The sequence below is a fragment of the Balaenoptera borealis genome (genome assembly GCF_965194805.1).
Source record: "Balaenoptera borealis genome assembly, chromosome: 2".
Lineage (NCBI taxonomy): Eukaryota > Metazoa > Chordata > Mammalia > Artiodactyla > Balaenopteridae > Balaenoptera > Balaenoptera borealis.
In genome coordinates, this window is record NC_138867.1 from 18090400 (window position 1) to 18112565 (window position 22166).

At 35.7% G+C, this 22166-nt stretch overlaps 1 long non-coding RNA gene across 2 annotated transcripts in view; it reads right to left on the reverse strand.

Annotated features, from left to right (window-relative positions):
* Window positions 1-22166, reverse strand: part of LOC309623718 — a 929788-nt gene that overhangs the window by 24637 nt on the left and 882985 nt on the right. The window contains exon 20 of one of the 2 annotated variants that reach the window (XR_014241494.1): window positions 8814-8862. The exons of the other annotated variant lie outside the window; for it this stretch is intronic. This is a non-coding gene — a long non-coding RNA (uncharacterized lncRNA). Of the gene's footprint in view, window positions 1-8813; window positions 8863-22166 lie in introns of those variants that run through there. 2 annotated transcript variants of the gene reach the window in all.

Consider the following 22166-nt stretch of genomic DNA (forward strand, 5'->3'; position numbering starts at 1 on the left):
TTACAATTTGTATGGAAACACAAGACCCCGAATAGCTAAAGCAATCTTGAGAAACAAAAATGGAGCTGGAGGAAGCAGGCTCCCTGACTTCAGACTACACTACAAAGCTACAGTAATCAAGACAGTATGGTACTGGCACAAAAATAGAAACATAGATCAATGGAACTATAGGATAGACAGCCCAGAGATGAACCCACACACATATCGTCACCTTATCTTTGACAAAGTAGGCAAGGATATGCAATGGAGAAGACAGCCTCTTCAATAAGTGGAGCTGGGAAAACTGGACAGCTACATGTAAAATAATGAAATTAGATCACTCCCTAACACCATACACAAAAATAAATTAAAAACTTTTTAAAGACCTAAATGTAAGGCCAGATTCTATAAAACTCTTAGAGGAAAACATAGGCAGAACGCGCTATGACATAAATCACAGCAAGATCTTTTTTGACCCACCTCCTAGAGAAATGGAAATAAAATAAAAAATAAACAGATGGGACCTAATGAAACTTAAAAGCTTTTGCAAAGCAAAGGAAACCATAAACAAGATGAAAGACAACCCTCAGAATGGGAGAAAATATTTGCAAACGAAGCAACTGACAAGGATTAATCTCCAAAATATACAAACAGCTCATTCAGCACAATATCAAAAAAAAAAACCCAATTCAAAAATGGGTGGAAGACCTAAATAGACATTTCTCCAAAGAAGACATACAGATTGCCAGCAAACACATGAAAAGATGCTCAACATCACTAAACATTAGAGAAATGCAAATCAAAACCACAATGTGGTATCACCTCACACCAGTCAGAATGACCATCATCAAAAAATCTAGAAACAATAAATGCTGGAGATGGTGTGGAGAAAAGGGAACCCTCCTGCACTGTTGGTGGGAATGTAAATTGATACAGCCACTATGGAGAACAGTATGGAGGTTCCTTAAAAAACTAAAAATAGAACTACCATATGACCCAGCAATCCCACTACTGGGCATATACGCTAAGAAAAACATAATTCAAAAAGATACATGTACCACAGTGTTCATTGCAGCACTATTTACAATTGCCAGGACATAGAACCAACCTAAATGTCCATCGACAGATGAATGGACGTGGCACATATATACAATGGAATATTACTCAGCCATAAAAAAGGAACAAATTGAATTTTTTGTTATGAGGTGGATGGACCTAGAGTCTGTCATAGAGAGTGAAGTAAGTCAGAAAGAAAAAAACAAATACTGTATGCTAACGCACACATATGGAACCTAAAAAAACGGTACTGATGGACCTACTGGCAGGACAGGAACAGAGATACAGACTTAGAGGATGGACTTGAGGACATAAGGGGAAGGGGAAGCTGGGACGAAGTGAGAGAGTAGCGTTGACATATATACACTACCAAATGTAGAACGGATGGCTAGTGGGAAGCTGCTGCATCGCACAGGGAGATCAACTCGACGCTTTGTGACAACCTAGGGGGGTGGGATAGGGAGGATGAGTGGGAGGCTCAAGAGGGAGGGTTTATGGGGATACATGTATACTTATAGCTGATTCACTTTGTTGTACAACAGAAAGTAACACAACATTGTAAAGCAATTATATTCCAATAAAGATATTAAAAATTAAAATAAAATTAAAGAAAATTAACTTTCCATATGTTTGCATAAATTAAAGAAAGCATATTTGTCCTTTAAGCATGCTTAAAGGACAGTGCAGTTGTATGTACAAATTTATATTTGGTACATTTTCTTTGATATATAGATATTTTAAAGTAAGATATTTCAAACATAAAGCTTAAAGTAGACTTGAAAAAACCCTCAAACACTCATGTTTACTTTCGAAATAACATGTGAATGAACAGAAGGAATACATTTTTAAATGGTATTGTACAATACTTTTTGTTCTTTTAGTCATGTTTTTTCAGGGAAATTAAACTTGATAAAAACGAAATAAAATAAAAGGACCTGGAGTACCAACAGTGTTGGTGGAGAGAGTTGTGTTGATAACTTTGTTGAATGAAGAAAGAAGAAGTAAAAGAGGACATTGATGAACAATGAATACTGGACCCTACTCTTTGATCAGTGAGCCAATTCCAGTGAAGAGACCCAACAAAAGAAAATCAAATAGGACCTACTTACAGGGCCATAATCTGCAGTACACCCATCCACCTGTCCCACTCTTCAAAGGCCTATCAGCTCCCTTCACAAGTTTTCATAATTATTTTCTCAGGTCAAGTGAAATGGATTTATTATCAGCTTCCTAGGGCTGCTGGAAGATCTCTTCTCATTTAGTCAACTCATCCTGAACAATTGTAACCATGTCCATTGTGTCTTCTACCATCTCTATGTATAGACTTCAAGGAAATATCACCTTTCTGGAAAGTACAATAGGATCATTATATTGTTCACTTTTGCTTATTATGATGTTTTGTGAGTAGCAGATACAGGAGTATTAAAACTAAAGAAATAAGATGACCTCTAGGCATGCTATAATACTGCTTTCCTTGGGTTGTCCAGCCCTGGGAATTTGTCAGTTTGACTTTGTCTTTATTTCTACAGCTTAGACAATTGGATTTTTATTTTCAGTGAAATAAGAAATTCTTCTAGAGACATGTAGAAAATCTCTTGTTCTTTATCTGTCAGTGGAGCTAAGATTGTAAAGCCTTGAGCTTGTCATTTGTTTTCTTCCTGCTCTCAGTACAGTAAGAAGATATCCTAGCCCATGTGCATCAAGAGTAGGTACTCGGTTCCACAGTGTCTTTAGACATTTGATCACAGGTGACAATTTAATTAATCATGATGCATGGAATGCCAAGATTTACTGATTTCTTATTTCCCATTGATAAGGAGCTCAGCACATTTTTTGAGGTCGAGGATACAACTAACCAATTCATGAATCTTATTTATGAGGTTTTTTCCCTGGGAATATACTTGGTACCAATATAGTATCAAACTCAGGGTCCAGTTAGGAAGAGCTAAGTCATTCTAAATATGGCAACAGAAAGAATTTAGTATATAGAATTGGATAAAGAGGTGTTGGAAAATAGAAAGATCAAAAGAGAACACTAAGGTACAACAGAGTTACACCCCTAAGGCTTAAGGCACAAAGGGAAGATCATGGAGCTTTCAGAATATGGAAACTTAGAGAAGATGCCCTAGAGAGTTGAGACTCAGCTCTCTAAGAAGTGGGTGTCATACAGATGCAGCTAATAGCACAGGAGCTTAGAGATGGGGGTTTTCAGAGCTAGGCTCCAGACTTTGAAGAGGAGGCACTGCTTGGCTACTCTTAGTACCTCAGGAGATCACAGGTTGGACCCCAAAGAGTTTGGGTCCAGACCTCTAGGAATGGGCCGTCCCCTAGCGAGTGCTAGAACCTCTGAAGGGAGACAGTGATGTTTGTTACTGGGGAACCAAAGCTGCTGGAAACTGGGGATGACTGCTGCTGCTTGGCGAAAGATCACTGCTGGAGAGAGAATGGAGTGATGCTGACGGGAAGAACAGGCCAACAGGAAGGAACAAACGTTTTCAACTCGCTCTCCCTTGCCTTCCAGCTTTAATCTAGCACTCCATATTGGTGGAGCTTACCTGGCAACCATGTGAAACAATGAGAAATAGAGTTTTCAGAATTCCAACCACGTAAAGTAGAGCATAGATGCGTCAATTTAGAGACGAGTGGTATACCTTAAAATAAAGTTAATGCATCTTTTAAAGGATATCTGTATATAAAATTGAAAGAGAGTCAGTTCAAGATCGAGGAAAGTCCTAAGGAATGAGTGAGGTTGGGATGGGGGAGAAAGAATCACCATTAAAATATTTATACGTAAGATGGAGACAAAAAAAACAGGGCATCGAAACACACATACAAGGAACGAAGGGATGGAGGAGGAAAGAAGAAATTTTAAAAGGAAAGAAAAAAGTGTAAATAGAAAGAAAATGAAAGAAGAAAAAGAATTGGAAGGAAAAGCATTTCGGGATAACAAAGTTAAAAGCTAGAAGGAACTTCCAAAATATCAACCTATTGGCCTATTTTCAACTAGGAGATTAAGCCATCGCTATAAAACAAGTTGTAGAACTTTTAAAAATCTTCAGTTACAGGCAGGGAATTTCTTCTGTTTTCTTAAGGTGATATACAAAAGGCTGCATTGTAGGCAAATGTTAATTTACCTCCTTCTTGTTAATTTACTGCTGATCACATTTAAACCATCATAAAATATTGGTGACCTTGTTCATAGAAGGGCAAATAACGGTTATTGCACAATTCACCCAGACATTTTAATCCTTCTTTCATGTGCCTTTTTAAATTTTGGAAAAGTCAAGGACAGTTATTTTGTCTGTGGTATTAATCAATATGAAAAGCATTGCTAGGAACTGAAGTGCTCTGGATTAGTGCATTTTGTACATAGTGGGAGACTGCTATTCGTTTGGAATATTGGGGGGAAAATAAGCATTTTTAGTAAACGTTTATCTCGAAGGCTGCATGGGATTCTCCAACTTCTTTTAAAGTACAAAGCCTAAATGAACCTTTTCTTGGTGACTATGGACAAAAACTCCCGCCTTGACCAAACTCTATTTTCAGGTTCCCCTGAGCCCACTTTTCTACTAAGCCTCATTCTTGCCCCGCCTCCCTTGTCTTAGCCCCATGACCTTGTCCAATTCTGGCAAAGAATCCTGCTAAACCAGTTTATGGAGAATCCTCCCACCCTTGATATCCAGCCGCACTCCTCTTCCCCCATCCTTCATACTAACCAAGTTGCTCTTAGTAATTTTCTATCTACCCTCTTACTCTGTTTGTTGGCTGTCAATCACCAGTTGTCCTTGTTGTATTTGTAGGTGAGTTCAATCTCTCTCCCTATTTCAGTAGTCTTGAGCTCCATTAAAATAGTCTTTAATAAAGTCTTCCTTGACATTTTTAACAAATGGAAGGATAATTTTCCTTCTACACTCCAAATCATTATGGAGACCAAATATTATTTAGTGTCCATTTGTATCTGTCACATATACTGTTTCTCTGCAGAGCTAGTTCTAGGGAACTGGCTCTGCATGTTCCTTACAGCCTCCTTCCTTTTAATTTTCTTTTTCTAATCTGTAGTGTTTAAGAAACCAGATAATCAAAGTTGTTAAGTAAAGAAATAAACTCTAAATGATGTTCTAACGTTTAGTCCTTGTAACAGTGATTTCTGTAACCCAGAAGTCATTTTCTCCATTACTTTTAATTTGAGACTGTTTAAAAGTCAGGAACAGCAGAAATCACTAATGTGAATGAAGAAAATGTTACTATATTAAAAGCAGTGTATAAAAGCACGAGGATTACACCGATTTGATTTACCTTGGAGAGAAACCTTAGATGTTCAACAAAGCTTAATACTTGTGGCTCTGTCCGCAAATGACAATTATACATAAATGAATAATACATCTTTTACAACCAATGCTAGCTTTTTGCTGATGTATTTGTTAACAAACAAATGAAAAGTTCAGGTTTTACTTGACTGCCAGACTGGCTGCGTCTCTACTTTGGGATTTTTTTTTTTCATATCAAATAAAGCAATGGCCAAAAAAGGCTTAAATGGCCATATCTGATTCCGATGAGCCAACCATAGACTTAACTGTTGACGGTGAGGAAGAGAACTCCAGTGGATCCCATGTCACCTCACTGCCAACCTTAGATGATTTTTGAATCTCACCACTTATTTCAGGTATAACTTAGAGGGAATCTTGTTGGAAGGTATAAATGTGTGCAGAAGAAATGAGGTGATATTTCCCCCAACTCTAATGTTTCTTAAACACTCTGATCAGAGAATAAACTTCTATTTATTGATTTATTTATTCACATACATTTATACATGCCTGGCAAGTGCTAGGCACTCTGTAGGAATGAATAAGGTAAATTATAGTACCTCCGTCAACTAGAAAAAAAGATTGAAATGAACACCAGCTCAATTTACTTAGTGAGGTTCCCAATCTTAGTAAATGAAGAGTTGATGAATGTGTTTTATTTGAAAATAATCCTATTTTATTCTTAAGGAATGAAGGCCTTCTCAAATGTATATCTCCAATTTGAAAATATGAACTTCATAAAAAATAAAAATATGACACTGCTTCACTTATGCTTAATTAGATTAATACTCTTGCAGGAATTGAGTTTGATAGTTGCTGCGCAGTTCTACTCCACCAGCTTTATTTATTCCTCTGTGCTCAAGCCTGTCAGCACAGTACTTGAAATGAGTTTATTGGTACTTGTAAATGTCTACCAACTTCCTTTAAGTTGAAGGACCTTATGAGTGCAGGAAGATTTTCATATCTACTATTTCAGATGTGGTCCCTTCAAGAGACATTTAATGCTATTTGGATTCTTTTCTTAAGGCTGTTTGTATCTTGTTTTTTTCTCCCAAAGGATCTTACCCTTGTATCCAAAAATTTCATCCTATCTTAAACCTCCGATCATGTATGCCTTTTCCTTTTTATTAAAATTTTTTTTTTGTAACATTTTATGGAGATGGCTTTTTTTTTTTTTTATTTATTTTTGGCTGTGTTGGGTCTTCGTTGCTGCACGCAGGCTTTCTCTAGTTGCGGCGAGCGGGGGCTACTCTTCGTTGCGGTGTGCGGGCTTCTCATTGCAGTGGCTTATGATTGTGGAGCATGGGCTCTAGGCACGTGGGCTTCAGTAGTTGCAGCACGTGGGCTCAGTAGTTGTGGCTCACGGGCTCTAGAGCACAGGATCCGTAGTTGTGGCACACGAGCTTAGTTGCTCCACGGCATGTGGGATCTTCCCAGACCAGGGCTTGAACCCACGTCCCCTGCATTGGCAGGCGGATTCTTAACCACTGTGCCACCGGGGAAGCCCTTATTAAAATTAATTATGTGATTGCTCCCAGGTGCAGATTTTGCTTAAATCTCTAATTCAAACTGAATCCTGAGAATTTGTTTCCTGCATGTTACACAATTTGGAAGCCCTTGTAACAACAAAACAAAGTGCTGTACACAAACGCTGTGGCAACACAGATCAGCATTTTCTTGGTCTTTTTAATTAAATGATGAAAATATTTAAATCTACTACATGTAGGCTCCTTGCAAAACATAGTATTATTTGATGTTTAACTTAAGATGTATTTAAGTTCCAAAACTTTTAACCCACTTTTCTTTATCTCTTGACCGTCACAGATAAGGATATTAGTCTTTTTGAGATTTGTGTCTCATTTCTATTCAAGAAGATAAAAGCAAAACATGTAAAATGATTATGAAGGATTTCAAAAATCCTTGAAGCATTTTGTGTTAGATGTGTGTTTAAGCAATTCATTTAAGGTTCCCTATTGAATAGTTCACACAAGAAAAGCCATGCCACTCACTTACTTAAACAAACACTACATGATTTTCTAACAAAGGTTCTTCACACCTTTCAAAATTTGGTTTCTGAACAAATAGGTGGTTTTTATTAAGCAGCTAAAGTAATTCATGAGATTCTTAAAATACATTTGATATTATAACAGGACTTGTTCCCGATACTAACATATTCAGTGTTATTACCCACATCACCAATAGACATGGTCAAATGTAATACTGGATAGGAACTCCTCAAGTGTCTATTATACAATTAGAAGTTCTTTCCTTGATTTATAAGGCCTAGCAATAGAGCAAGAATACTAGATTATTAGAATTAGAAAGGGTTTTATATAAATTATAATCCAAATCTCTCCTTTTGCAGATAAGAAAATTGATGATTAGAGAGATTAATTGGAGAAAGAAACAAGATTAGAACTAAATTCTCCCCATTCCCAAATATATTTTTCATTTTGTAGAAAGTTAATATCATTTAGTGCTTAGGTTGGGAGTTAAAAATCCCATCCTTCTCGCAATTCAACATATAATTCGAGCATTTACATTTATGGGAGAGAGAGAGAGGGATACAGAAAGAAAGAGAGAGAGAGACAGAGACAGAGACAGAGAAAGACTATCTGATTCTAATCTTTTTTGAGAACGCTTCAGGACCTCAAGATCAACAATAGAATTTCCTGATTAAAATGTATCTACCAACTAGAGATAGAGAAATGAATACACAATTACCTAAAACATGAGGGAAACAGACAGATAGTATAAAAGCACAGAATGATACGGAGGAGGTAATATTTAAGAGCTGAGCTGAAAGGCGAGACCCATAATTTTAGATGGATTATTCTGAGTTCCTGCTATGAGTGGTTTCTAAAGAGCAAGCTAATGTGTGCCTGTGCAAATATGGACACCAACCACTGTCCCAAGGAGAACAATCCATAGACGTTTGTCATTCATTCTCAGTTAAATGCCCTTGGAATCTTAAATAAAGAAATAAACAAACAAACAAACAATAAGCAAACATGCTTGAAGTGGTCCTAGGACATGTTACAGTGAGGTCAAGTAGAGGCTTTATACAATCTGCGGCCAAGGAGTATGTCATGACTAAACATCACTGACGGTTTAAATTGTCATTGTATCCTGTTAAATGTAATTTGCGGATACCAAAAATACAGTTCTACCATTTATGATGGTTGTTCCTCTTAAAGCAGGGGCCTAAAATATTTTTAACTGGCCCTTTTCCCCTTAGTTCCTTAGACACTCTTATTTGCAAAAAATATATATACATTTGGATTAACACTCATTTGGAAGGTAACTTAAAAAAAGAACCCCTAAGTTACCTTTTGGCGGCGTCTGAATATTTGATCCGTTGAATCTGAATATTTGCCCACTCCTCTGCCAGTTCGTCAATTGCTGGCACTTTTACTTGGCATCATCATTATTTCTCCTATGACCTGCATTGTCAGAAGCGCAGCAAGCTGTTGGTTGGAGGCCTCTTTCCGGCAACAGTCAATAACGGCTAGACCAATTAAATCTAGGTAGGCAGCAAGTGCATTTTGCTTAGTTTAGTTGTGCCTGTTTTGTTTTTCTCTTATTCAGCAGTTTATGAGAAATGACATTTTCAGAGGAGGTGACAGTTATTTTTATGACATAACTTGCCTTTCAGCATAATTGAGCCTCCCAGGACCATCTGCCATCAGATTATGCCATTTAATGTGGCACTGGATACAAGAGTAACTTATGTCCACAAATAATTCTCTATTTGAGCTGCAGATTTCCAGTATCTTCCATCTAAGAGAATATAATTTCTATGATTCTTGTATTAGATAAGGTATTAGAGAGCTATGTCCTGTTAATACCGTCTGCTTGCACTTAGTAGCAACATATGTCAATATATACACCTCATTTGATTCTATGTTTGAAAGTTTTAATTCTGTAGTACAAAATTATTGGTGCTAAATAGCCAAGCTAGTTTATGGCTAGGTTCCTCTCTTGGGTATCCGTGATATTGGTTTCTCGGATGCCATAACAATGTTTTGCAGTGATGAACCAACCATGTTACCTGGGCTACTGCATATACTCTTTCACTCAACAAGTACCGTGGAGCCCTATGATGCAGTCACTGTTCTAGGTATTGGCAGCATAGCAATTAACAAGATAGATACAGTTTCTGCATTCATGGAGCTAATATTCAGCTCTGCTAAGATTTTACATCGACTGTTTCTATTCCTCTGGATGTGAAAACCTTATTTATTGCACCTAAGACATTTGTTTTAATCATTTTTATTGATGTTATGCATTTAGAAAGCCCCAGAAAAACATCACTTGATTGAACAGTACTGATGATAATTTAAGTTTGGAAATCTAAATACTTGCAATTCTGGATTTGCTATTAATCTAAATAATCCTTTTATCTTTAGTTTTCTGATTGGCAATTTGTGATTCCCTAAAATCAAAATAGTAATGATAAAAATAGTCCTTGATATTTTGAAACCGAAAAAAGAGAATTCAGTACTCTTAGAGAATTATCTGGACTCTATTATACAGGTTATGAGTTTAGAATCAATAACCATCAATTTGGAATCAATGTGTAACAGTTTAGCTTTTTTTTTCATATGAAAGGTATATTGTGTTCTTTCATATCAAGATGAGATGATTTATTTTGATTGCTTTCTCTGTTTATAACTAATGCCATCTTTGGAACTAAAAACACATGCACACAAATATAGATGCAAACACATATGATCCCTATGCCATTTTACACATACAAGAAAGTAAAGAAAGCACACAGCATGCAGACACACAATGATAGTGACACTTTAATTTAGATACTGGTTCTGGTGCTTCTTAAGTCAATATGAACGTGAAATCAATTAGTTGTGGCTTTGTTGCTATTTCAACGTTAATTTCATCAACTATTTTCCACACAAATGACTGTACCTACTTTTAAAGTTATCAAAAGTTTCTTTTGGCTTTGTAAATTGAGAAAATGGTACATTCTGGTCTATATATTTACACAGAGAAACAAATTTGTAAAAGAAAGGAAAGAAAGTCTAGCCTGTCAGACCCCTATTTTTGTCTTTTAGGGGATCTCCATTGTTAAGACTCAGAGGCTTGGCATGGGTGATATTTTTTGATATGCCCTGTCTAACCTTCCAGTCTGCTTCCCTCTCCATTTCCTGCAAAATGACACTCTGGAGATGCCTCAGATATACCAAACTCTTTCAGGACTCTGTGTCCTTGCACATTTGTGTTCTTTGCCTAGACTCTCTTTCTCAGGCCTTAATTTCATTTTAGCTGCTGTCCTCTGCATGACTTCCTAAAACCCTGTGACTCTGAAGTTATGTTTTCTCTGCACACGCATGGAAGGATGTTTAGCTAGGCTGATGTCTACTCAATGAAGTTTTAACTAAGACCTCATGAAATCTGTAAACAGAAATACCTGATTTTTCAGAAAACAGTATGCTTGCTTCTCCCAAATTTTGGAGGGCAATACATTGGAAAACATCAGAGTATTATTGAAAATTAGTAGTTCTCAGCCATAGGTTTAGATAGGTTGGGCCAGCCTGTTGTTGACTCCAGCCTGAAGATTTATTCCTCAGTTCTGCCAAGCCAGAGAAAGATCCTGTAGAATGTCTGCCTGGTATTGATTCTCATTAGATCCGTCTTTGCTTTCGTTTTTATGTTTCATCATAGGAAGGAGATATCATATCCATTTTAGGCAGAACTTCTGAAATGTATCTTGTCCCTCACAGGTAAACATTCTAACTAAGTCTCTTAAGACATGACCCCGGATGTGCTGATCGCTCAACCCATACCGCTTACCTTTTACCATATAGTCCCTGTCTTAGCTGTTGTACGTTCTACATACTACAGATGGACTCTCTATTAGATCAGATTCTAACAATTTATTCCACTATCTTTCCCCAAAGTTGAAACTCTCAAGCTCAGATCATGTCACATTAATCTTACACCCCCTAGGATCTAATGCTGTGTCTGATTCAGTACTGAATTCTGACCGAATTCTCTAAACACATTTTTTGAATGAATATCCTACAGTCCTTTTTAATGAATGAATAATTGAATTCGAGAATATGAATATGGATGATTGATTTCTTTTCATATTATGTATTTAGAAATTCATCATTTTTTCTACTAGAATATAATTAATGAGGAATATGAAACAGAGAAACAAAGTCTTATATGTATTTTAGCAATATAAGAGCACTACTGAGTAGATACAACACCTTTGAAAATTTTGACACTATTTACTCTATTCCTTTTTCAATAGACAGTGCCCTAATTTTGGAAATATTTCAAAAGGCATATGCTAATTTTCAAGTATCATGTCCCATGTTATTTTTAATTATATGCAAGGCTGGGGATAACGTGTTGAATCTTGAACATTGCAAATATTCGGAGTAGAGTAAATAAGATATGTAGATGGATTAGTTTTAGGAATCACATTATTTTAAAAGTGTACATTTTACCTCAGATGATACTTTAGCAATACCATCTTAACAGTGTCACAATTGTTGATGCAAAGTTAAATCATACATAAAATGGAGTTGGATCTATCACAGTATTTTCAAATTGTTGGCTTCAATTGATTAAGCCTATAAAATCAATTTAATGACTTTATACTAATGCACTTTTGATAAACTAGAAATGACAAGAAGTAAGCTTAAAATAACAGTGCATTGCACATTACATTATGAAATTTTGTTCTGAGTGTGTGCGCTATACATCTAAATTTTACTGTGGTTTCTGAGCAAACGAGTCTGAAGACTCTTGATTCAGAGGGGCTCTAAAATCCTTTCAAAACAGGAGTCCAGAATTTATGAAGAGTATGTCGTTATTAAGTAGTTTGCAAGAATCTTCCAAAACACATACTTTCCCACAGCATGCCTTCGCTTTCCTATCAGGAAGATGAGATTTGTTGATGTGAAGTTGTTGACTACCAACAACTATTACAGGTATTTAGTTTGATGTGATAGTGCTGATAGGTTATATCGACCTATCAATAACTTACCTAAGTCCCGTTTTGATCAAGTATGTATGTATTGCTAAAATTTAGGAGACACATACTAAAAAGAAGATTGAGTGTTGTGGTTCATTAACTGGAAAAAACAGAAACATATGCAACCAAGAGTTTTGATGTTTTATCACCATTAGTTGAATACTATTAATTAATTTTGGGAAAATTGAATATTTTTAACTGAGAAAGGAAACTGAAATGTATTTCACTACTTTCATTTTACAAACCATTTTGTATATTTTGTTTTTCAGTACTTCCACACATACAACCCTTAACACAGAGGAGGTTCTGTAAATCTGATTGAAGGAATCAGGTTGCTCTAGAAAGACAATGCTAGTGGCAGAAACAGAAATAGACTTGGATAAAAAGCACTGCTAAATAGGTAGAAGAGAATCAGACTAGAGCAACAGAAGATATACTGTTAACAGCTTACTACTCACGTCAGTCTCTGATCGGAATTCAGGACAATTATTAAAAAATGAAACTTGAGCTATACTCTTTTCATCTCTTGTATTGACATTACATTGACTCCCACCTTGTTTCAACTCTCCGATTCTTTACTGGTTAATTAGTTTCCTTAACCTCTCCTTGTTGGTGTGTAATATATTTACATAAGTATGGATTTATTATTATCATCTTGCCCAGGTCTAAAAGAGGGTTTAAGGTAGAATGATGTTGAATTCATGAATGGATCCCACAATTTATACCAGTTTAAAAACAAACTGCAATAACTAGCCCTACTTGAGAAGAATATTAGGTATCAGTCTCCAAAGAAGTTTCTTGTGGATGTGTAGGCACTTGATGAATTATTTCCTATCTAAGTCTCCTACTCATTTCTTCCATTTTCAAAGAGTAGTTCATGTTCCATAGATAGAAAAGAACTCAGGCATGGTTTTTTTTCAGCCTATGAAAATCTGATAATAAAATTTATTCCTTGATCCATGTGAAAAAGGAAAGTACTTAATTCATGTACAAGGACTATATACCAACATGCGCTTTTAGCCTATTTGACTTGTTATTGTGTCAATACCGTGACAATGGAATTAACAGTAATTTTAAATGTCACTGCAGATAAATGTTTATATTCATTTTATAATGTCAAGAAATACCTTTTAAATCTACTTATATTTCAAGTGAGATTTATATTTGCCTTTCACCTTAGCATCTCTTAAAATTTTTATAGTATATTATCTTTAAGCAGATTGACACTGCAGCACAATAAGAACATTTCATTGTGTGAATGTATTTATTATGTACACAGGAATTTTTCAAATATATGTCAGTTTCACCTGCAAGTAATTGATATGTTTTCCTGTAAGACTATAATTTTGTCTATTCTATTAATCCTTTTTCATGGAGTGTGAATAAAACTCATCTTTATTCAAAAAAACAAATTAGTAAAGTTATTTTTATGTACATAAAAGACAACCAAACTAGCTTTGAATTTCATTGCCTTTGGCAAAACATTCATTTATTTTAAGCTTATTCAGTTACAGAACATTGGATTCGAATGACTACATTTTAAAGTTAGTTTAATCTTGATGAAACTGGCAATATCAGTTTCCATTATAACTAGGGGGCCACTCATAGAAAACACAGGGAAGAAACTCTATTATTCCATCTTTTCTGAGGTACAAAGTCACCCTGCCCATACATAAAAACATTAATTGCTCTAGCCATAAATTATTTATTTAGCAACTTTCCCTCTTAGAACATGAAACAATTTCTCTATAGTACAAAAGGAATGTTATTATTAATATTTTTCTATATTATGTGATAAATTTTTTAAGAGAAAAAGATTATTTTACTGTATTAAGTCACATATACTAATTAAGAACTAATTCTTTAAGGCTGTGAGCAGGAAGATATGGGATTACAAAAAGGTATCTAATGCAAGACAATCTAGTCTTTATATTACATAAAAATATCTTCATTGTCATGTCACCTTTAGTTCAACTATTTAACCTTGAGTCTTTTCTTTGTATACATGATTTTCTACTAGAATGTTTTGATGTCTTGGTGTAGCACACATATAAACAAGTAACCCTCTTTGTTTATCTAGGAATTTATTAGCAATGGACTAAAGATAGATTTTGTATCAGCAGAAGGTATTTAATTTTCTTCGTCTATTTTTTTTTGCTACTCTGTGTTTAGGTTTATTTCCTGTTTAAATCATTATCATTGTGTTAGAATTCAAAAATTATTATTTTAATTCAAAATTAAGTATTTCTTATGGAGTAATATAGTATTTTAAATTCCTATAAGGGTATAGTCACCTTCCTTAGTGACATATTTTGGAGCTTATGTTGCCCCTCTGTTCCTTGGCATTACATTCTTAGAAACAAACAAAAGAAAAAAATCTGTTTACATTTTAAAGTCACAAAAAAATTAGAAGAAAAAAAATCCAAGCAAGTTTGTGTCAAAAATAAATATATATGTATATATATATCAATATATGTACATATATATTCAGTATATAATAATATTCACACACATATACATATATATTTTTAAATGAATACCTGTATTAAAATATCAGTTTATTTTACTTTGGGCATTTATGTTCAGGATCGAAAAGAATATAATGAAAGATCTACAGTGTGTCGTGTCAGTTTTACCAACCAGTTATGTTTAAAGATAATAGCCACATTTCTTTGAATTGAAACAGTGGAAGGAAGCTGAATAAAGATAGGCTAAGAAGAGGTAAGCTTTTGGGTATACACAGGGGTGTAATAGTGGGAAGTTTTGTTTCAGTTTCAATTTAAGAATTCACGAATCAAATAATACCTCACTTTACAATGCAGAGGAGATGGGAAGGCAAGCTGGATTCCCACAACGGAATGGAATAATCAGTGGAAGCAATTAACAAGTGTTTCTGGCAGTTTGAAATGTTACCTCATTTACTGGAAGTGCAAAGACAGAGATCTATTTCTTCCTCTTTCTCTGGCCTATAGTTATTTATGTTTATAAAATAGTATATGATACTACATCAAAGATGGGGAATGATGATTTAAGCACCATAAACAGATATCATCAAATATTTGGGTTACGAGATTAAAAGCTGTTTGGTCTATTGTAGATCACATGCTTCTACACATAATAGTTCATCTAGAATCTTTGAAAATATAGTGGTATTTAGGTGAAACCTAACTAAAAGGCAGTATTCACAATGATGATAATAATGATGATGATAAAAATAGTTCACAAAAATGATCACTTATATAAATAAGTGATTCCCAGATAAATATGCTATTTGATGTTGTCTTTGACCAATTTTTTTTACCACTCATAAAAATTGTATTTACAGATATTTGTGATACTTTATTACCGTAGAAAGTGTCTTTCTTATTTTTCTTCTCTGGACTCCCACTCTTGATATTTAATTTGCATTTATGGGAGTGGGGTGGCAGGCTGAGCCTGTCTTCTTCTAATGACCCTGTGTAAGGGTACACCATGGAGCGTGGCTATACCCAGGTGTTCTATCAACATTCTCCCAGCTGGAATATCCATGTGGTTGGCCTGTTTGTAAGAGTGGTTCTGACTTGTTAGTCTTTGCAACAATATCAGATGTAGGTTCTTCCTGAGCCATGCTTGAGCTTGCTAGTTCACACAGGGTAACTAGGGGTTTTCAGGCTTGAAGGTAGGGAACCAGTAAAAGTCACATTCCTTTATTAAACTAATTCTGCCCGAATGTCCCTGATGGACATGAGTTTTGGAAGTATTCACTCATTAACTCCTTCACTTATATAGCATGCATTTACTAACTGCTTTTTATATATCACATACATACTGTTCTTAGCCTTGGGGATACAAAGGAGAGCAGTTGAAAGAAACAGGCACTGATATGTGAACAGATGATAAGTTCAGCCGCCATGAATGTCAATATAATAGGCAAAAATGACATTTTTATTTGAACCGCCAATATACTCTTAGTTGCATACAACAGACTCCATTTTAGTTGGCTTAAGCAAAAAATGACTTTCTTAAAGGGCCTTAGCTTGCTTGGAGAATCCCCAGGAGAGCCAGAGACAACCTGCAGAGGCTCTTCAGCAGGACCAATGGGGGCCCTCCCTCTGGACTGCCTCCTACAGGATCCAACTGCTTCCAGCCCCACACCTGTCCTTCTCAGTAAGGAATGGGTACATAGATGCTCTACAGGGACTTTTACTCTTGCTTCTCCTGAATTATGGAGGCTGCTCTGACATACTGATACCCTTCCTAGTATATTTATTTCATGAAAATTGTCTTTATTCATAGGGTTCTTCTCTGGCTTAAAGTCTCAAGCCAGTGGGTCTGCTTAGGAGTCACTAGGTAATCTGCTTATTCCCAGTAACCAGAGAAGACTTAAGTCACTGCGTATAAAACATATTGACGGTTCTTCCACCACTCCATTGATTAACTTATGACATAAATCAGTGATGATTTATTAAATGTCCTCTATGTTCCAGGTAATCTGCTAGCTACTAGCTTTATTACCAAGTGTACCCTCCACATTACAAAGATACTCATATATCATAAGATGTTGTATTCAATTTGCTGTTGAAGTCCATTCAGTCATGATTTTATTTATTCTTGTTAAGGCCTCCAACAGGGAATTTATTTTCAAGATGTTCTCCTCTTTTTCAAACCTTCTCTATTCACAGATGCTCAGACTCCCACCTTAAGTTGATCTGAATTTTTTCTTCTAAGGTCCTGTAATCTAGTATGTATCTGTCTTTAATAGTTCAATAATTCAATAAGACTGTTCTCTTCAAAGGTTTCAATCCACTGATTTAACCTTATTTATTGACCATTTATTATGTGTCAGGCACTATTCTAGGTACTGAGAATATGAAAGTGCAAAAAAAAAAAAAAGGGAAAGAAAAAAATCCTGCTCTCAGAGAGCTTACATCCTCATACTAATGATTATGTAACACAATGATTTAAATTAATCTTCCATGAATTTTTACAGCTTTTCTCATGTTTTTGTTCAACTTTCACATGACTCCTCCTTTCTAAATTGTCTTTTTATTTATTCTGTTGTAATAGCACAGTACTATCTTGGGACCTCCAAGTTGATCTTTCTAAAGTTCAAAATCTTCAGGATTCTATTCTCAGTCATTTTGCCTTTTCCTCCACACTTCTCCCTTGCGTACTTCATCTCAGATAGACTTGCCAAACAAATTTTAGAGGATCAATCATAAATATATATTTATTTCCAGCCTTTCTATATTTATAAATAGTGGCTAGATGTATCTAATTTCATGTTCCATCCGAAACCTAACATATCGAAGCTTGAAGTTATTAGCTCTGTTCCTCAAATAGCTCCTTTATTCTTTAAACTTAGTTAGAATTATGTTCCAACCTTCTTTTCCATTCCTACACCATCGACTCTTCATCCTCTCAGACCATCTAATTCATCATTAAATCCTGATGATGCTTTCTTTACAATGTCTTATATTTGCTACTCCCTTCTAGATCTACAGGGTTTGTGGTCCAGAAGGGGGAAAATTGGAAGAAAATATTAGATAGAAAATAATGTTTGAGCTGGTTTTTGAAATACAAATAAGAATTCAGTGTTTAGATATATTGCTTGGGTAGGCTAGAATGAACAAACATATAGACCTGGATATATAATGTCTCAGCCACTATGGAACTATTTTTCTCAATCATGCTATAGTTGTGTGCTATCCACGTGGATAGGTGACACTTCTCCCTGGGTAATTCAGAGACTCAGGCCCACCCCTCAGGTCTATACTCTCTGAATCTGAGTGACAGAAGAGGACAAACCATTTCCTCAAAAAAAGTCTTGACACAGAAATGGCCCTTATCATCTGTGCTCTCATTTCCTTGACTAGATTCAGGAATGTGTCTACATATAATTGCAAGAAAATCTGGGCAATACAGTCTCAAAAAAAAAAAAGATTTACAATTGTAAATACCAGCTTAGCAGCCTACTCTACGATGGAAATGGAAAGAGGCATTCCAAGGTAGAAAAAAATGTGTTCAAATGAAAGCAGAAATTCTAGCACAGGAGGGAAATAAGAGCATGGTCAGCGTTGTTAGAATGTTTATGGGTGGTTGCTGATCGAGAAAGTTTCGGGAACTGAGAAGGTACCACAGGAGAAGATGTTACTGTACTGAGAGAAGACGGACTCGTGAACCAGGACTTTAATCGTTATGCTGAGGAGTGTGAAATTCATCTCTAAATGTTAGAAGCACACTAAAGATGTTTCAGGGAAGAAGAAGCATCCTTAATTTGTGCTGTAGAAAAACAATTTTGTGGTATCTATAGGATGACCTGGTTTAAGAATAAGACACTAGTTCAAGACACAATTCTTCTCCTTCTAGCCTGGGAATTTTTTGAAGGCAATTTTTTTTTCATTTTATCTTTGTTTCTAACATGGAACCTAGCATAATAACAGTTATGAGCTAAATTATGTACCCCCCCCCAAAACTGATATGTTGAAGCCCTAGGCCCCAATACCTCAGAATCTAACTGTAGTTGGAGATTAGGCTTTAAAGGAGGTAATTAAGTTAAAATAGGGTTTTTAGTGTGGGCCGTCATCCAATATGGTTGGTGTCCTCATAAGAAGAGGAGACAGGGACACAGACAGCAGCGAGGAAAGACCATGTGAAGAGAAAGGGAGGAGGGGGCCGTCTGCAACTCCAGGAGCGAGGCCTCAGAGGGAAACCTGCAAACACTTTGACCTCTGGCTTCCAGCCTCCAGAACTGTGAGACAATACATTTCTGTTAAGCTACCCAGTCGGTGATATTTGTGATGACAGCCCTAGCAAACTAATACTGTGGCATTCACTTATTAGGAGTTCAACAAATATTAATTAAATTTAACCTAAATCCATTCCGTACTAACTAGCTTTTCCTCTGCTCCACCCCAAGTCCATCATCAACTACCCTAACTCTCCTATCTGATTATCAAATTATCTCTTGGTCTCAATGTCAAATTAGTATTAGGTTCTGAATGAGGTCAAACACTGGGAAATAATTTGTAGTTTAGGAAAATTAAGTGTTAGTAATTAAGGGACTCACACCTTAACTAATTACCTGTATAACCATCCATCTGATTCTTTTTTCAGCATGGTTCCATAAACACTCTAACACTCATGCGTGCACAATGAAATTAGAACGTATTCCCCAAAACTCTGTGGTGTCACAGAAAGATTTTTGAGCCACTGCACCTAGTTTATAGTTAGCCTCTATCACTTAATTGTTACAAGTTTGAGAGCAATTTAGTTAGCCTTTGGAAGCATCTATTTTCTTTTTCAAAATATGGGAAAAATTTCATTACTTCACAGGGTTGGTAATAGGATTAAATAAAACAGGTCATTGGAAGTTTCTAGCACAGTGCCTGTTGTGTGGGAAACTGTCCTGTAGGCACCCTTTTCTCACTAAATTGTACCAAACTGGTTTTAAACATTACTCAATAAGAATTGTTAGAAGGTAGATTTCACTATAAAATAAAAGTGAAGAAGTACCTCGCATACATAGAAAGCCTTAAAACAGGTTTAATTCATTACTATGAACATACCAGGAGAAATAGATATATAAATTTATTGACATTGAAAAAACAGTTTTACAACATTTAGTATTTCTCCATATATTATTTATAAATATAGACTTACTATATTTCTTTTAGTTGAAAGCACTGAGTTATTATAAAATAGAAAAATTTTAAATGTACATTAAATTAGTCAGAAACCAAGAGAGAAAAAAATAATTACTCAATGTGACTGCCTTAGTAGAGTTTAATCCCTAGAGGGTCTCCATTTATATTTTGGGTGTTGATTCTATTTGTTAATCTTATATTCACTTCTGGGTCTCCATCTGTTTCGCTTTGGTTTTTAATACCCTGAATGATAAAAAAAAAAATCAAAGGTTCTTCATTCCAGTTATATTAAGAATTAAATAGTGTCTTGCTTCTTCATAGGTATGTGGTATGAATTAAATAGGGTGATAGAGTGATATATTTCCACCTGAGGAGCTCAAAGTATATCAGTGGTAATCAACTACACAAGGTCATAGAATGGGTAAAGGTGAAACTTGCCAAGACACGTGAGTAATGTTTCCTCAGCCTCAGAGTCATAGCATGATGCACTCTTGTTTAGAAACCGGTGTTTGGAGATGGCAGCTGTGGGTGAGAATCTAGAATCAAAGACCCCAGAGTTGTATGACCACAGCTTATCCACTTAAGTCATGTGAATGTCAGTTTGTTTACCCATCTGGAAATGGTAATGTTGCACACCTCATGCTGCAAAAACTGTATATGAGTCAATGCGTATAATGTGTTTAATGTTACAGCTGCCACAGAAGAAGTGCCTAATAAACTGAGTCTTCTATAACATGCCAGGGATTAAGTACTATTTTCCTCCATAGAGCACAAGTAATATCTGTTCAATTTTCAGCGAAATTATGTTTTTAAAACACCTGATCTTTTGATTTTACAACTGATTTATTGCATAGATTCTGTGCAGCCTTTGTTTACTAAAACAAACAAAAGTGTTTTAAAAAAGTCTACATTCTCTACGTCTGCAACTTTATTCCTGTCCTGGCTCATTTGCAGATGTAGAGAATGGACTTGTGGACACAGGCAGGGGGAGGGGTGGACTGGGACGAGGTGAGAGAGTGGCATGGACATGTGTGCACTACCAAATGTAAGGCAGATGGCTGGTGGAGGGCGGCCGCGTGGCTCAGGGAGATCAGCTCGGTGCTTTGTGACCACCTGGAGGGGTGGGATAGGGAGGGTGGGAGGGAGACGTGGGATGGAGGAGGTATGGGGATATATATATATATGTATAGCTGATTCACTTTGTTGTAGAGCAGAAACTAACACACCATTGTGGTGCAATTGTGCTCCAATAAAGATGTTAAAAATAAATAAATAAAACAGTGAAGGTGGGGGAAAAAAAAAGTCTTACAGCATTTTAGCCTCCCTAGTTATTTTTGCCCCTCCACATAGGGATTCTAAATACTTGAAGTCATTGATTTTCAATAAAATTGTGTGAGAAATAAATGACACAAATATTGAGTTTTTAATAAGAAACATTCATATCAAAAATATTTGTAAAATAAGGGTTCATTTGGAATGAGATCTATTACTAAATGACTGCTGAATCAGTTGATACTAGTATTGGCATAAACATTTCATACATTAGCTTTTATTTAAAATTATAGTAAAACATTTGTTATACAATGACACTCATCTAGGGCTATCTAATGGTACCATTTCCTTTAATATTTGGATAAATATTACAGTTACTGCAAAAATACCCCATCATGTTAAAGTTTACTCAAAATGCAGTCCCAAATAGCTCAATCTTTCTTCAGCATATCACTCTGGTAGAAAAACATAAAAGCTACATCTCCTTTTGTCTCCCACTTGTAGTTATGAAATTCATAAGACATTTCACAACCAGGGAAGAAAAAGGGCAAACATAACAAAATACCAAAAGTCATTCAGCTTAGACCTGGCTGGTGATAATTATTAATCATTTATCTTAGAAATTTCTGTGGTTGAACTAAATAAGTATACCAAATTAATGATTCAGGAAATAAGTGCTTCTCTTACAACCTATGGAAACAGAATACATAGTGGGTTCATCTCTCTAAAATGAGGGAGTGCTGTTATTCCCTCTGTCTCTACTCACCTCTTTTCTTAAATAGTAATTTAAAGGGTGTGATCATTTATTTGATCCACCTTCTCCTTAAGTTGTGACCCTCTGGATAGGAGAGGTGCTGGGAAGCAAAAGCGTGGCTTTTCTGCCTTTCAGAGAGGCAGGCTTCCACAGGAACTTTGAATCAA